At 36.3% G+C, this 16,981-nt stretch overlaps 1 pseudogene; it reads right to left on the reverse strand.

The window, feature by feature from the left end:
- Positions 1-408: 408 nt before the first annotated feature.
- LOC101612844 overlaps positions 409-16,981 on the reverse strand; it is a 110,582-nt pseudogene continuing 94,009 nt past the window's right edge.

Consider the following 16,981-nt stretch of genomic DNA (forward strand, 5'->3'; position numbering starts at 1 on the left):
TGAACAAACTGGCACGTGCATGTGGATCTCTTTTTACTGTGGCTGGAGACCCTGGAACACTTATCTTCCCTCTCTGTCTTTCTCTCCCGACTCTCTGTTTTCAAATAAATAAATATTTTAAATAAACTATTTATGGCCAAGGGAACAATATGGAAGAGGGGATAGGAAGATTGTTAAGAGCTACCAAGTGGGTAGGAATACCCTGAGTCCTACCACTAAGGCACAAGAATAAGACTTAGGTTATCTTCACCCCACAGTGAATATCACGACCCCAGTGAGGAGGGACTCCAGTGTAAATGCTCCGAGTAGTCTAATGCTTCCTTATATTTCCGTTGTAACTGTCATATTGCCTCTTGTTCATTGTTTAATTTCTTATAATTTAGGTGTTTCATTCATTTATGACATCTATTAAGCCATGAAATCATAGGGAACAGGCTCCAGCCTCTCAGGCCCTTTTCCATTAGTCCTCACAGAGTGTGCTGCTCTGCGCGGGGCAGGCTGCCGCTTCAGCTGCCACCAGCTTCCTTTCTCCTTGGCTTCCTTCTTCTTCTGATCATTTTCCTTCACCTGTGTCAGGAAGCTAGCTTGGCTTTTCCAGGGCTTGATACACACATTAATCCTCTTGGCAAGAATCTTGCCCTTGAGTTGCTTATTTGCAACAACGCCAGCAGCATGCTGGGGGACATTGTAGACTCTTTCAGTCTTCCCATGGTGACATTTGTGGGGCATTCCTTTTTGGACAGAACCCATTCTCTTGATGTCTACATTACCACCTTTCTTGTATATTCACATGTACATGGACAAAAGAGCAGTTCCAATGTTTTCTAAAAGCCCTAGAGAGTTAGTGCTGAGTGCCTCTCCTCTTTCCTTTTTGTTATTTGTTTTTTTTTTTTTTTTTTTTTTTTTTTTTTTGCAAATTACGGGAAGATGGTGGTTCTGGCCAAAAGGAACTCATTGTTTCATTTTATTAGCATCTCCTCTCTCTTGCTTCTCCAGAATTTTCTAGGAAACAGATAAGCAGGCCTTGAAATATCAATATTAGCCTAACTCCCTTAAATATCTTTTTACTCAAGAAACAGTGTGTTAGGTATTTCAAATAATACCCTTTATTTCACCCAGATAAGAAACAGCATGTTTATGACTGAGCACTTAGTGGGTGCGGAGTTGGGTTTCCAAGTAAGAGTGCATCTGTGCACTAACCCCTGTGTAAAAAGTGGGAATTGATCATACGTGCTTGTGATGTCAGCATTGAGGAGAGACAGCCGGTTCAACACAAAACAGCACAAGCTCTAGGCTGTGAGAGAGTCTGTCTCAGGGAAACAAAGCCAAAGAATGAAAAGAAGCACACCCAACATCCTTCTCTGACCTTCCCATGCATGCATGCGGGGTTGTATATCCACACACATCTATATGCCCTGTATAGATAACCAGACACACTGAAAATACTCATTCTTCCCCCCAGTACACCAACCTCAAAAGCAAAGATTCTGTATCACGTTGGATATAAGTGTTGTTTCTAATATTCTCTGTACTGAGCAATGACAGAATACTCATTATTTCTAAACCTTATTCACTGCTCCATAACCTCCCTAAGTCCCACCCTGGAATTGTCATTTATGTCTTCCCTTCTTGTTCTGGCCATATTGTGCTTAACATTGCATTTTATTACCATGTCAATGATAGTCACCTGGTTCTGAATGCATGGATAACAAAGAACACAGCATTTGAAAGCCATAAAATATACTTTGATTTTAGTAAACAAAACAGAAAAGTCAAAGGAAACTAGTAATGATAGAAATACGAAATACGGAGGGTTATAATTGTATGGTACCATTACCATTGGGGTCCAGTATTGTGTTCCCCAGCCCCTCGTAAGCCCTCCCCTCCTGCCCTGCCCACCTGATTGTCCAGTCCCCTAGATGCTTGCTAGGTAGGTAGGCAACTTTGGTAGATTCAAGTTAGGAGCTATAGATGAGTGAGACTATGTGACACTTATCTTTCTGTGATTAGGTGAGTTCACTAAGAATGATCTGTTCCAGGTTTGACCATTTTTCTTTAAATTTTATTGTGTCATTTTTCCTTACTGCTATGTAGAATTCAATCATGTAGATATACCACATCTTAGTTATCCATTCGTCTAATGATGGACAACTGGGTTGATCCCAGATCTTAGCTATTACAAATTGAGCAACTATAAACATGGTTGAGCAAATCTCTCTGGACTGAGGCATGGAGCTTTTAGGGTAAATGCCCAGCAAGGGAATAACTGGGTCTGTTGATAACTCTATAGTCAGCTTTTTTAGGAGTCTCCATTTTGCTTTCCAAAGTGGTTGTACCATCTTACATTTCCCACCAACAGTGGATGAGGGTTCCTATTTCTCCACATCCTCACCAGCATTTATTTTCCTTTGATTTTTTTAATGTTTGCTATCCTTACTGGGGTAAGGTGGAATCTCATAGTTGTTTTAATTTGCATTCCCTAGATGATTAGGGATGGTGAACATTTTCTTAAGTTTGTTTTTGCCATTTGTATTTCTTTCTCTGTGAACTTCCTGTCCAGTTTTTGACCCCATTTTGTGAGTGGGTTGTTTGACTTTTTATGGCTTAGGTTGTTGAGTTCTTTGTAGATTCTAGAGATTAGGCCTCTGCCAGTTGGATATTCAGCAAATATTTTCTCCCATTATGTGGGTAATCTGTTGTCTCTGCTTATTGTATGTTTGCCTGTGGAGAAAATTTTCAGCTTCATGTGATCCCATTGGTTGAGTGATTGTTTAAGATCCTGTGCTACTGAGGTTTTGTTCAGGAAGTCTTTTTCCATTCCTATATCATGAAAAGTTCCTCCTATATTTTCATCCAGTAGTAGCCGAGTTTCTGGTCTTATATTGAGGTCTTTTATCCATTTGGACTTGAGTGTTGTGCATGGTGAGATGTGTGGACCAAGTTTCCATTTCCTGCATATGGTTATCCAGTTTGTCCAACACCATTTGTTGAAGATGCTATCTTTTTTTCAGCCTATATTATTAGGGCTTTTGTCAAATATCAAGTAGCTGTAGTTACTTGACCCACAGTCCAGGTCATTGATTCTATTCCATTGGTCTATACTCTTGTTTGTATGCCAGTACCATGCTATTTTTATTACTATGGCTTTATATTATAGCTTTAGGTATAGTGATGCCTCTAGAAGTGTTTCCTTTTGCTCAGGATATGCTTGCAAGACCTCAGCACTAAAACAGACCTAAAATGAACCCAACATGGCTGAGAGACATTTGTGGAATAGGGGGTGTAAAGAATATCAGAGCCACATGTTGGGTCATAATACACAGAGACATTTCTTCCTATCCATAACTGATGACAAATGCCACAATGCATTACCCATATATCCCAACAAGGAGGATCCCTGTGGAGGGGGGAGGACAGTGAGGAGGCTAAAAATGGTACCATCTTGAGTGTATTCATTATGTACAAAACTAATAATTAAAAAAAATGGGCTGGAGAGATGGTTTAGTGGTTAAGCACTTGCCTGTGAAGCCTAAGGACCCCGGTTCAAGGCTTGATTCCCCAGGACCCACATTAGTCAGATGCACAAGGGGGTACACACATCTGAAGTTTGTTTGCAGTGGCTAAAGGCCCTGGCACATGCACTCTCTCTCTCTCTCTCTCCCTCCCTCTCTCTCTCTGCCTCTTTCTCTGTCTGTTGCTCTCAAATAAATAAAAATAAACAAAAATATTAAAAATAAAATAAATAAAATAAAAAATAACAAACGAAATGACCAAAAACTAAAAGAGAAATTGTGAGGGTGTGGATTTTTTAAAAATATTATTTATTTATTTATTTATTTAAAAGAAAGAGAGAGAGAGAGAGAGAGAGAGAGAGAGAGAGAGAGAATTGGCACGCCAGGGCCTCCAGCCACTGCAAACCAACTCCAGATGCCTGTGTCCCCTTGTGTATTTGTCTAACATGGGTCCTAGGGAATCGAACCTGGGTCCTTTAGCTTAGCAGACAAATGCTTTAACTGCTAAGCAATTCCTCCAGCCCAGATGTGGATATTTTATTGACTGATGGATGTTTCTGTCTGGCCCTTTTTTTTTTTTTTTTTTTTACCTACCCAGGAAGAAGTTATCCACTGTTAACTAAGAGAAAAGCCACTGGTCAAAGGTAAGAGATGCTGAATAAGAAAAACAATTATTTCCAGCCCTGTGAAAAGGTAGGTAGGAAGCATAAAAGGAAATTCTAAATAATTCTTGGTTTTAAAATTATGTGCTTCTGCTCTGTGAAACAACTAATTCTCAGGCAGGCCTGAGTCTGTGTGCAGTTCAGCTTGGGAGTTGGACACTCTCTTGTGACTTATAGTTACCCTCATCCATTTAGTTCCCAAATCCCAGTGCAAATCTTGTGTGATGTTAAGAATTCCTGCTACAGAATTAGTATTTTCACAGACTCTTTTCCAATTTTGGCTTGTCATATGTTTGAGGCAGTGGCTTTTCATCTTTGTAATTTCTCCATGGACATTAACTAGCTCTTCAGAAATCTAACCATGATTTCGAATTTAACACATTATTTCAAAGGTCCTTCAGGTAAGAAATCAAAATCAAATATCTAAAAATAGTAAAAAACCCTTCTTAAATAAATCTTACCACAGTTCCAATGAATATAATTGCTTAGTTTTTCTCAAGTTGAATAAAAACTGGATTTGGTGTTCTATATTAGTGTTCAAAAATATAAACTACCATATATATATATATATATATATATATATATATATATATATATATATATATTTAAGTATTTGTGTAAAAATGCACAAAAATATGATTTAATTGAGATCTGATTACTTACACTTAAACCCAAGATCTGTCTGTTGCTAACTCTGTGGCTTTGGGTATTCAAACCCTTGTGACCCAGTTTCTTTATATTTTGTAAAATAGGGGTGCTAATTATACATATATGATGAGATTAAATGGGGTTAGTTAATGTAAAGTTATTCAAAGTCATAACTGGCATATAGCAGATATGTAACAGATTTTAAACATTAATTATTTTTATTAAAAATTTGTACTAAAAGGAGATCTAGAGTTATATGTGTTTACATTTATTTTTATATACTTTTTTTTTTTTTTTGTAAAGCACTGAAGTACATATTTTAGGTTTTGGGATCAGAGAGTTTCTGTGTAAAAACTTGTGAACTGTGTCACTGGAGGAAGTCTCCTGTAGACATACATTAAAGAAACATGGATGTTTTCCAATAAAATGTTATCAAAAATTTGTAGTGGATCATATTTTGTTGAAAGGCTGTGGTATTCCATAGTCTTATACAGCCACTTGGGACTTAACAAGAATTATTATATTCAACCTTAAGATTTGGAAATTTTAAGTGATTATTTGAAATACTCAAGAAGGTATAGCTTTGCTCCATATCTCTGTATATTTTACATTAGTCTGAAATTCCATGTCCATAATTTATAGCTTCCTCAACAAAAGTAGAGTCAACATAGAGAGAAAATGATTCATTTTAGTTAAAGTGCTATCTACCTATCTGTTCATAAATACATTTGTAACATAGTAAGGTCATTAAAACAGTCCCGATGGTAGCTAAATATATTAGAAATTAGTACAGAAAAACAAAACTAAAAATATTTATTTTCCTATATGTGGTGAAGTATTAAAAATGAAGTTTTTTTTTTTTTACCTTCCTCATTTTTTTCTTAGGTCATAAGATAGTGAAAATATAAAATAAAATAGAGTTGAAGGGTGCAAGATATGTGCTTTCCCTAATACATCTTAATACTATGAATTTTACTAAAAGCATGATAAGGTAACCAGGGGCAAGTGATGCATAACTTATTGAAATACAAAACCCATGAAAAAATCCAAAATTATAATGTTTTATCTCTCCTGAGAATTTGTGACAGAAGGTCTAGGAATCAATTTAATGAAAATTTTTGCTAGGACATGAAAACTGTTTAGTCTTTATACAAAAATATGGATGTTTCGAGTCATAATAGCAAGTTTCTGAGAACTGCTAGTAAGTATAAATAAAAATGTTGTGAGCTCACTTGAAAGCAAAGATTATGCATTCTGTGTATTTGAACCATTGCACATTATTTGTACTTTCATTTATTTTGCAGAATTTTCTACTTGTAACTTCTCATCTATCCCACATCCTAGTGACAAAGCCTGTCTAGCTAACATCTCTTAACCACCTGACATGCATTCTAGTTGCACACCTGTGATGACTTTCTCTCCCCATGTGTGTGTCATGATGGGAGTCTCTCTCACACACACAAAAGGTGGGATGAAATGATTTCATATCACATAAAAATTGTATTCCTAGTTGGTACACAGTTGGGTGTTCCTGATGTAGAGTAATAGGATGAAAATACCTCTCTGTCTACTCAGATTATATTTTTAATTTTTTGTTCATTTTTATTTATTTATTTGAGAGCAACAACAGAGAAAGAAGCAGATAGAGAAAGAAAATGGGCACTCCAGGGCCTCCAGCCACTGCAAGCAAACTCCAAACTTGTGCATCCCCTTGTGCATGTGGCTAACATGGGCCCTGGGGAAATCAAACCTCGAACTGGGGTCCTTAGGCTTCACGGGGAAGTGCTTAACTGCTAAGCCATCCTCAGATTATTTATTAATTTGAGAAATTGTCACTAATTAGGCTGCTTCGTGATAATGTGTATGACTGTAACTAGGTGCAGCCAATACAGAACATGGCCTGAAGGCCTCAAAGGCCATTGGGGGCTTCTGAACAATGGTAGATGTGAGCTCCTGAACAAAGACGTCCTTGAGTTCCTGAACATGCCTCTTGCTCTGATTACTTTGATCACTAAACATTCCCCGCAGAGTTGAAGATGTGACCCACCTTCCTGTGACTCATTCCAAATGCACACCCTTGACATTAAGGTAAAAACTCCAGCTTATCATGGCATTGGGGCATTCACTCTCAGATGCAATGATGTCCTGTCACTGTTTCACCTTTAATATTTCCCAGGTACTAACACAAGAACGTGTTCATCACCATTACTAAAAAAAATAACAAAACCTAATTTAATTGTATTTAATGTGAAAATGTATACTTAGGTACTTTGTTAAAATCATCATTATTATTATTATTATTATGATTTATGCCTCCAACCCAGCACTGATGGCCCTGACTGCACATACGGGCAGAGCTGCTTCTTACTGTCTTTAGTGCTGAGGAAAACTCCATTAGAAGATGCCTGGATTCAGGTATGGCAGCTCCTCTTCTGTTAATGAATGAATGTTAATTGCTTTCCCCACTCTCTTTCACTTATGCAACCTTTGATTTTTAGGGCATTTGATTATTTGTAGTTTTATTTGGTTCCTTACCATTAATATCAGTTCTTTAAAGATATTCTTACTGCTGCAATTGTAAAGACATGCTAGTCTGTTATGTAGAATATCTGTGAGCATTCATAGCACAGAAAATGGGAACTTGTGAAAAAATTAATGAGAGACATGTGTGTTATTGGCAGCATGTTCTTGTAGTAGTATCTTAACCGTTCTTATAAATGTAGTCTTTGTGATCACTATAGCCAAATGCACCATTTGTAATATAAGTGAAGTTCAAATAAGGGTGGTGTCAGTTTGCTTATAAACTTCATCAACATTTGCCATAAACTGCTCCATAAAGATGGGAAGATGTGAAGGGAAGAATTTACTTAGAGGAAGTAGATAAGGGATATGCAACTGCTGTTATTTACAAGCTGTTAAAAATAATGCAGCCACAGTCTAAAGGAATGAGTGAGGATGGACACAGACAGCTGAAGTGACCAGGGCACAGTGACTGTTACGGCAAGCAGAGTATGTTGTCAGGTGCTATTCAGAGTTTCCTGTCCCAACAGCTAAATTTCAGAGTAACAAGCTAGGACACACAGTGATAGAAATTACATAAACAGTGGCTGGAGTGATGGCTCTGTGGTTAAGGTACCTTTGGGCAAAGTTTAAGGAACTAGGTTTGATTCTCCCAGTATCCACGTAAGCCAAATGTACAGGCTGGGACATGCATCTGGGGTTTCTTTGCAGTGGGTAGAGGCCCTGGTGCTCGCTCGCTCTCTCTCTCTCTCTCTCTCTCTCTCTCTCTCTCTCTCTCACACACACACACACACACAAATAAATAAATAAATAAATAATATTTCTAAAATAATTATCTAAACATAAAGTCAAGCAGAAATTTTGAAGCTTTTAAATCCCACCAAAGCCAATGTAGATTGAATAAACCATCCTAACCTGATGAATAACCGAGTAAGACTTAGCATTGTGACTGATAAATCCGTGTGAAAGAAGGCAGAGCAGAACCTATTATGTCACACTGGCAATATTAGCAAAAATTAAACATGAAATGAATTATAGGGTATATTTACAGATAATAAAAACTACTTGCACGCATTTTTATGGAATATGGTTGTATGTGGAAAGTTAGGGTGGGTGGGCAGGTAGCTAGAAGTGATAGCAGATGCCGGTGCTCCAGCGAAAGCGTGACTGGGGTCTGTACACACAATGAAGCGGGCACGTAGGAACAAGAACACAAGCAAGGGCTTCATCCTCACAGCAAAGGCCCCCTTATGAGAATTCAGTCTTTCGATGGATAATTAAGCCATCAGCCACTCCTAACACTCAGGCACACTATCACATTTTTACAAGCAGTACATTTGAGTCTACTAATCCGTTCCTGTACTATTTGAAACAATTTATTGAGGATTTACTAAGTATCTAGCTCTGAGTTAGGTAATATGAGAAACTGCAAATAAATATTCCACACTCTAGAAAAATGCCCAGTCTCTGTAGATGTTCTTTTAAAAGTGGAGGGCGTTAAAAGGCCACAGCTGGAGACAAGGAAGGACAATAAAGATTCCTAAGTAGTGTTATAGTCAGTCAGCATTCTACCTGTATTACTTTCAGTAACTAAATAATTAGAAAGTGGTATTTTTGTATAATTGCTTTTTAGATGTTAACATTGAACCATCTTCCGTTCTGTTTTTGATACCAACATCATAATTCGTCTAGAGTTTTTTTACATTCGGTGGTGGTATGAATTAGATATTCCCCATAAACTCATTTGCTTTGAATGCTGGGTTCCCAGCTGATGACAATTTGGGAGGTGGAGCCTTGCTGGAGGAGTTCTGTCACTAGGGGTGGACCTTGAGGTTCATTAGTCCAGTAGCTTGCCAGTGTTCATTATCTCAGTCTCCTGCTGCTGTTTCTTACCTGCTGAGGCAGAGGCAATGCCCAGCCTTTGCTCATGCCACACTTTCCCCTGCCATTATGGAACTTCCCTTTGAGCTGATAAGCCAAAATAAATACATCTCCCCCAAACCCTCATCAGCTGCTTCTGGTTTGGTGTTTGTTCCAGAAAAAAAGCAAGGTGACTGCAACATAATCCTAGTATTTAAAGTTTTTTGTTTTTTTTTTTTAATAAACACTCTACTTTAAAGACATTTTAGGTTCACAACAAAAGATATAAGGGAGAGACATTTCTCCTATAACCTCTCTAACACATGGTCTCCCTCAACATCACTGTTATTCAGTAACAACATTAATACCTTGTTATCACCCAAATCCATAGTTTACACTATGATTCAGCCAATATGTTATGCATTCTGAGTCTAAACACAGTATAAGGACATGAATTGTCCATTATGTAGTCAACAGAAATAGTTTACTGCCCTAAAAATCCCATAGTCTCTGCCTATTGACCTTACCTGTGCCCAAAACCTTGCTTGCTGCATATACTTTCATTATGCTTAAAATGGTTTCTTTTCTCAGTATTGGGTCATTGAATTCATGTTGCCTGTGGGGATTTGAGATGGGCCTCAGCAATGTGCATGCCATTCCTTGCATGTGTTCTCATGTTCGTCTGAATATGCCTCTCACGATTTACTCATTCACTTACTGAAGGGCTTCTCATTTGCTTCATTTTGTCAATTATAAACTAATCTACTAGAAGCACATGCATGTGAGTCTTTATCAGGACACAGTAGCTTCCTTGGATTCATAGATGCTTCAAGCTTCACTCTAATTCTTGTCATGAGTTAAGATGCACTAAAGCTCTGACACAAGTTTTGAGGATTAATTACTGACAGCCTTCAGATGCCTTCATATCTCACTCCCCAATGTCTCCGTCAGTGGATAAGAATCTGTAAATCCTATCCTGGAGCTGCTGTGGTTTAAAATTCAAGCCATGCAAGCCCTTGCCTCAATGAGTCAATGAAGTGAAATGGACATAAAGAGTATACCCTTCACAAAGTAAATTATGGATGCAAACGCAAAATTATACAATGAGAAACCATGGTAGATAACCTCTGTGAAACTGAGTTGGTCAAATTTTATACTTCAGCTTTTGATTAAAATATTGAAAGCTCAGTCCATGAAGGAGACACTAGGCAAGCTGGAATTTTATCAAAATTAAAATGTACTTATATAACTCTTTTATTATTAAAGCTACTATGGAATGAGTGGAATTAAAGGCTACAGATTGAAATATATGTGTCCTACTGTATATATAATGCCTTATATATGACATGTCCAAACTATGTGAAGATATTTCCAATATTAACCACAACAACTCACCTAAAAAATAAAAGTAAATTTTCATAGGAATAAATTCCTTATCATAAATTCAATAAGAATATATGTATATGGAGGGGATAGCAGTTAAGGTATTTGTCTGCAAAGCCTAAGGACCTCAGTTCGATTCCTCAGGACCTACTTAAGCCAGATGCACAAGGGAGTGTATGTGTCTTTGAGTTTATTTGTATTGGCTGGAGGCCCTGGCATGCCCATTCTCTCTCTCTCTCAAATAAATAAATAAACAAATAAAATATTTTAAAAAGAATATATGTATATGGAAATAAGTGTATAAAAATATAAACATTTTTTCTGTCATTATAGAATTGCAAAGAACAAACAACATTGAGAAAACTAGAAACCTACCCAAAAAGCTACAGGCCAACAGGTCATGAGCAAGACATGAGAGATAAGTCAGAGCAGCAGAGATTCTCACTGGCAGTTTTCTGTAAAGGAAATATTGCCTATAATAAAACCCAGTAACTATATTGCTAAGAATTTTGTGAAATATATGAAAACATATTACCATGGCAAAAGCAGAACATGAATGTTTATAACAATTAATAAAATTAAAAAGTGGGAGGAACCAGATAATGGTCAATAAATGAATGTGTTAATAAACTGATACACCTGCCATGTAGAATATTATTCATTAGTTAAAATGGTAAGTTACTTGTTTTCTTTGCATATTGGCAATTGAAAGAAAAATAAAGATTTCATATTAAATGAGGTTATTTATAAAACTTTTAGGAAAAGACAAAATTCCTTCATCAATAATCGGAGGCTGAATAATAAGGGTACCGAGAGGAAGTGAGTGGTCAATGCTAATGATCATGAAGGTGTTTCATTTTTTGCATGTTTGTGTGGTGTGCATGTTTGTGTGTGTTTGTGTGTGTGTGTGTGTGTGTGTGTGTGTGTGTGTGTACAGGTGCATGTGTGCATGACAGTCTCTCTCCAGACCTTACTGATTCTACCATCCTGTCTGAGATAGAGTCTGCCACTGATCCCAGAGGTCACCAATTGGATGGACTTGCTAGCCAAAGCTGTTCTCTGTCCCTGCCTCCCTAGCACTGACACTGGAAGTGTGTGTCACCACAGCTGGCTTTGACATGGGTTCTGTTGACCCAAACTCAGGTCGCAGGCTAGCATGACGAGAGCTTCACCCGCTAGTTTTCGCCCCACACACTGATTACGCGTTTCTTTCTGGAGTGTTAGAGTTAGGCTGACGTGGATTACAGTACACCCATACAACTCCGCGCATGCACTCAATCATCCACTGACATTCATACATTTGATGGGGGAATTTTATGTGTTATATCTTGATACAATGGATAAAAAACAATTTACACCAAACCACATGCTACTATATTGTGTTTAGTATTGTTAATAAATCTGAGCAAAATGGGCTTCAGTGATACAGGTAACTGCATGTTGGCTTATAATGGCATAGGTCTGTTGAGGTATTCTTTATATCTAAATTATCATGATAAAATATATTTTTCCCAGAAAGTCATGTATGTTTGTGGGCTGAAAAATATTATGGAAAAAAAACAGGGAAAAATATAACCTGAATAACTTGTTTCTCCGTAAATTGCTTATGTTTAAAGGTACAAAAACAACACTGACTGTTCACATAGCAACCGTGGTCAGCAGTGCATCATCAGAAAGGGAGTGCATTGTGAAGCACATCTAGATAACATAGAAAGGCAAGGCCAGGCATCGTGAGCCTTGCTGGATCCCAGCGATAATTAATTTCAGTGTGAAGCACCATGTTTTCCTCCTGACAACAGAGCACCAGGACTTTGACACCTTACACAGGGGAATGAAGGCCAACCCACTTAACCATGAAGTACTTCAATAATGGCTCACATATTACCTGTCTCTGTAATGAGCACAACAGGGCAATGAAAGAAATGAAAGGAAAATACACATGATATCAACAAGCTGCAGAAAACATTCGATTCAAGTTTAATAGATGACTATAAGCGCAGAGTATCAGATGAAAAGTTGCTTTCGAGTGTGATTGTGTCATTTTGATTTCATATTTTCACCTTGTCTCATGTTAGCAAGTTTTTTTTAAATTTTTATTAACATTTTCCATGATTATAAAATATATCCCATGGTAATTCCCTCCCTCCCCATCCCCACACTTTCCCATTTGAAATTCCATTCTCCATCATATTACCTCCCCATTACAATCATTGTAATTACATATATACAATATCAACCTATTAAGTATCCTCCCCCCTTCCTTTCTCTACCATTTATGTCTCCTTTTTACCTTACTGGCCTCTGCTACTAAGTATTTTCATTCTCACACAGAAGCCCAGTCATCTGTAGCTAGGATCCACATATGAGAGAGAACATGTGGCGCTTGGCTTTCTGGGTCTGGGTTACCTCACTTAGTATAATCCTTTCCAGGTCCATCCATTTTTCTGCAAATTTCATAACTTCATTATTCTTTACCGCTGAGTAGAACTCCATGGTATAAATGTGCCACATCTTCATTATCCACTCATCTGTTGATGGACATCTAGGCTGGTTCCATTTCCCAGCTATTATAAATTGAGCAGCAATAAACATGGTTGAGCATGTACTTCTAAGGAAATGTGATGAGTCTTTTGGATATATGCCTAGGAGTGCTATAGCTGGGTCATATGGTAGATCAATCTCTAGCTGTTTTAGGAACCTCCACACTGTTTTCCACAATGGCTGGACCAGATTGCATTCCCACCAGCAGTGCAAAAGGGTTCCTTTTTTTCCACATCCTCGCCAACATTTATGATTATTTGTTTTCATGATGGTGGCCAATCTGACAGGAGTGAGATGGAATCTCAATGTAGTTTTAATCTGCATTTCCCTGATGACTAGTGACGTAGAACATTTTTTTGATGCTTATATGCCATTCATATTTCTTCCTTTGAGAACTCTCTATTTAGCTCCATAGCCCATTTTTTGATTGGCTTGTTTGATTCCTTATTATTTAACTTTTTGAGTTCTTTGTATATCCTAGATATTAATCCTTTATCAGATATATAACTGGTGAAGATTTTTTCCCATTCTGTAGGTTGCCTCTTTGCTTTTTTCACTGTGTCCTTTGTGGTGCAAAATCTTTGTAATTTCATTAGGTCCCAGTGGTTAATCTGTGGTTTTATTGCCTGAGCAATTGGGGTTGTATTCAGAAAGTCTTTGCCATGTTAGCAAGTTTTGTGGACAAGAAATGATATGGATGGGCTGGAGAGATGGGTTAATGGTTAATACACATGCCTGTGAAGCCTAAGGACCCAGGTTTGATTCTCCGGGTCTCATGTAAGCCTGATGCACATGGTGGCACATGTTTCTGGAGTTCATTTGCAGTGGCTAGAGACCCTGGTAGAGGGCCATTCTCACACTCTCTCCCCCAGCCCCTCTCTCTCTAATAAATAAATAAGAAATCTTTAAAAAAGAGAGAAATGGCTTAGCGGTTAAGCACTCGCCTATGAAGCCTATGGACCCCGGTTCGAGGCTCGGTTCCCCAGGTCCCACGTTAGCCAGATGCACAAGGGGGCGCACACGTCTGGAGTTCGTTTGCAGAGGCTGGAAGCCCTGGCGTGCCCATTCTCTCTCTCTCTCCCTGTATCTGTCTTTCTCTCTGTGTCTGTTGCTCTCAAATAAATAAATAAAAAATGAACAAAAAATACAAAAAAAAAAAAAAAACTATTTAAAAGAGAGAAATGGCAAGGTTATACACTACCAAGTCACTAAAATAATGGTTAGCATCTTGGATAAGACTGAATAATACAATACTGGATGCAAGTTACTTAGATTGGTAGCTCTTTGATGGTCAAAGCCATAATAATATTACTGAAATATAATTGGAAATGAAATTTGTTAATTATACCTTTAGTTTCTAGTAGTAATTATCACTGACCAAAGCATTTTCCCAGTGGATGAAATAAGATACTTTCAAATATGAGTTTAATAGGCTAAACTCAAATAATTCTGGTTTCCTATATTATTCTGCCATTTACACTCCTAAAATTATGATATAACGTTTCTGGCTCTTGGCTATTAATAAAAATATCAAGTAGTGCCACCAAATTTATATATTTTTTTTTTCCTGAGGTTTAAGAAGAAATTTAGTTTAAAAAGCAATTTGCCAAAAAAGTAGAAAGTTTTATTTCTTTTTAATGTTCATTTCATGCAGCAAAGCTAGGAAAGTATGATATTAATGATAAATTAGCTAAATCAAACATGCGTTGTTCAGAGGTTTCATTGATAAGAACTTTACCATCACACTGTTATTTGCTAATTAAGCCTTTCACTTGCCTGGAATTTGGCAAGGGCCAGTATGCTAATATTTATAAATCAATTGTTTATTTTTGTCACCTACATGTCTCCCATTACTTCCTGTGATATGAAGGAAATCACTGGAGGATGCCAGCTGTGGCCTTGCTTCTCACCTAAGCCAGATGTTATTCCAGCCCATCTGTTCACATTTCCCTGTGACAATTTGAAAAACAACTGGGGGCTGAGAAATGACACCATAATTAACCTTGTAAATGACATTAGTATCACAAGTAAAACCAACACTTGGTATTGTGACTTTAGTCAATTAGCAGCGATTAATCTCAGTTGCTTTGCATAATCACTTCTTAATATTTTATAACTTGGCTAATGGTGGATCCTGTAAAATCAACATGTTTCTGTCCATCTTTTCCTTCATTCTTGGAGTTCATTGTTACAATTAGCATTGCAAATGACTCTTGCAAGAATTTGAATATTTTACTTCTAATGAACTGAAAATCCGCAATGGTTGTTCAGATTTTATTGAATAGTTAATTACATGTTGGCCTTATATTAAATTTAGCCTGTTATTAGAACCTAATGGAGAATAAATTAACAATAATGAATTTTAAGTTATAAAACTGGTGAGTTTTACTATTGAAATGACAAGTCAGGTTTAAAAACAAATTAAAAATTATGATGAAAGAGTTGTTAAATATAAAAGCTAGCTTGTGAATTTGATTAAGTCTGAAAAATTATATAATAATGTAAAATAAGGAGGGAAGAATAATTTTAAACTATATAACATGATGAACTGATTAATTGAAAAAAATACTGAAAAGAATTTTACCAGCCTGTTGATAGTAAACAAGTTTTCATATTATATGATCTACATCTTGGATATAAGAGAGGGGATTTTTTTTAAATATGAAGAAATAAGCTATAAATTTTGGAAAAATTAGTGAAATTTTTAATTACTGACATGAGATGAGCAAGCAATTTAAATGCAAAGAAATAACCTTTAGCACACTTGAATCAAACTATTGAAACAGAAAAATGTAAACAACTTAGAAGTAGAGAAAAAGACATTACATAAATGGGAAAATGTCTCCAAATGATAGCAAACCTCCCAGTGGTAACTAGAATATCTGAAACATTTTATCCAACAATCACACAAGATAATTACTGTCAAGTCTTCATGGAAACTCTTTTAAATAGCACAAAAAATAGTTAATATTATATATATCTTCTGAACATAATGGTATTTAAGTGGAAAGCAATGGCTGTTACATTCCAGAAATAGTATGTGAATCAAAGTTAAGCCAAACAAAAGTAAATTACTCACATCTAAACAAAATAAAGTAGGACAAATAATTCATTTTTAAATGAGTAAAAATTGCTGTATGAATGAAGTATGTTATGCTTCGGAAGATCTTAGGTAATACTTGATATTTTAAATATATATTGAGAAAAGGAGAATAACCTGAAATTCAATATAGATTTTTTGCTTTGATTTTTATGTTAATTGGTTTTCATTAAGATATGCTGAAGATACAAGATAAGTGATACTGTGAAGAAATTTCTATATGTAAGGCAAGAATTCAAATCATAAAATACATATTTTTGAAATTATTTGGTTTATCATATATAAGTATATATATATATGCATATATACATATGTATGTGTATAATATGTATGTGTATAATACACATATAAATGTTTAACATACTTTGATCTATTCACCTCTTCTACGTTTTCATAAATTCATCCCCTTCCCCCTTGTTCCTCTATACTATACTAATTAATCTTTTAATTTAATATTTTCTTTTCCTCTTTGACTTATGAGAGAAAGTTTTCAATATTTGTGTTCACAGGCTTGGCTTCTTTACTTGACATTGTTTATACTTAAAGAATATTTACTTTCACTCTGTAATTGCTTCAAAGTAGTTACTGAGCCATTTTCTGTGCACAACCTCAGTATAGATCTTCCATCTATATTTTATAAAGAGAATTATTATTTAGAATACATAAAGTGCTGCTAAAACAAAATATGAACCGAATACAAACTGCCAATAAATGAATGAAGAGCTAATGAACTGAATAGAATAGTTATCTAATAC

This window comes from Jaculus jaculus, chromosome 15, assembly GCF_020740685.1.
Source record: "Jaculus jaculus isolate mJacJac1 chromosome 15, mJacJac1.mat.Y.cur, whole genome shotgun sequence".
Classification (NCBI taxonomy): domain Eukaryota; kingdom Metazoa; phylum Chordata; class Mammalia; order Rodentia; family Dipodidae; genus Jaculus; species Jaculus jaculus.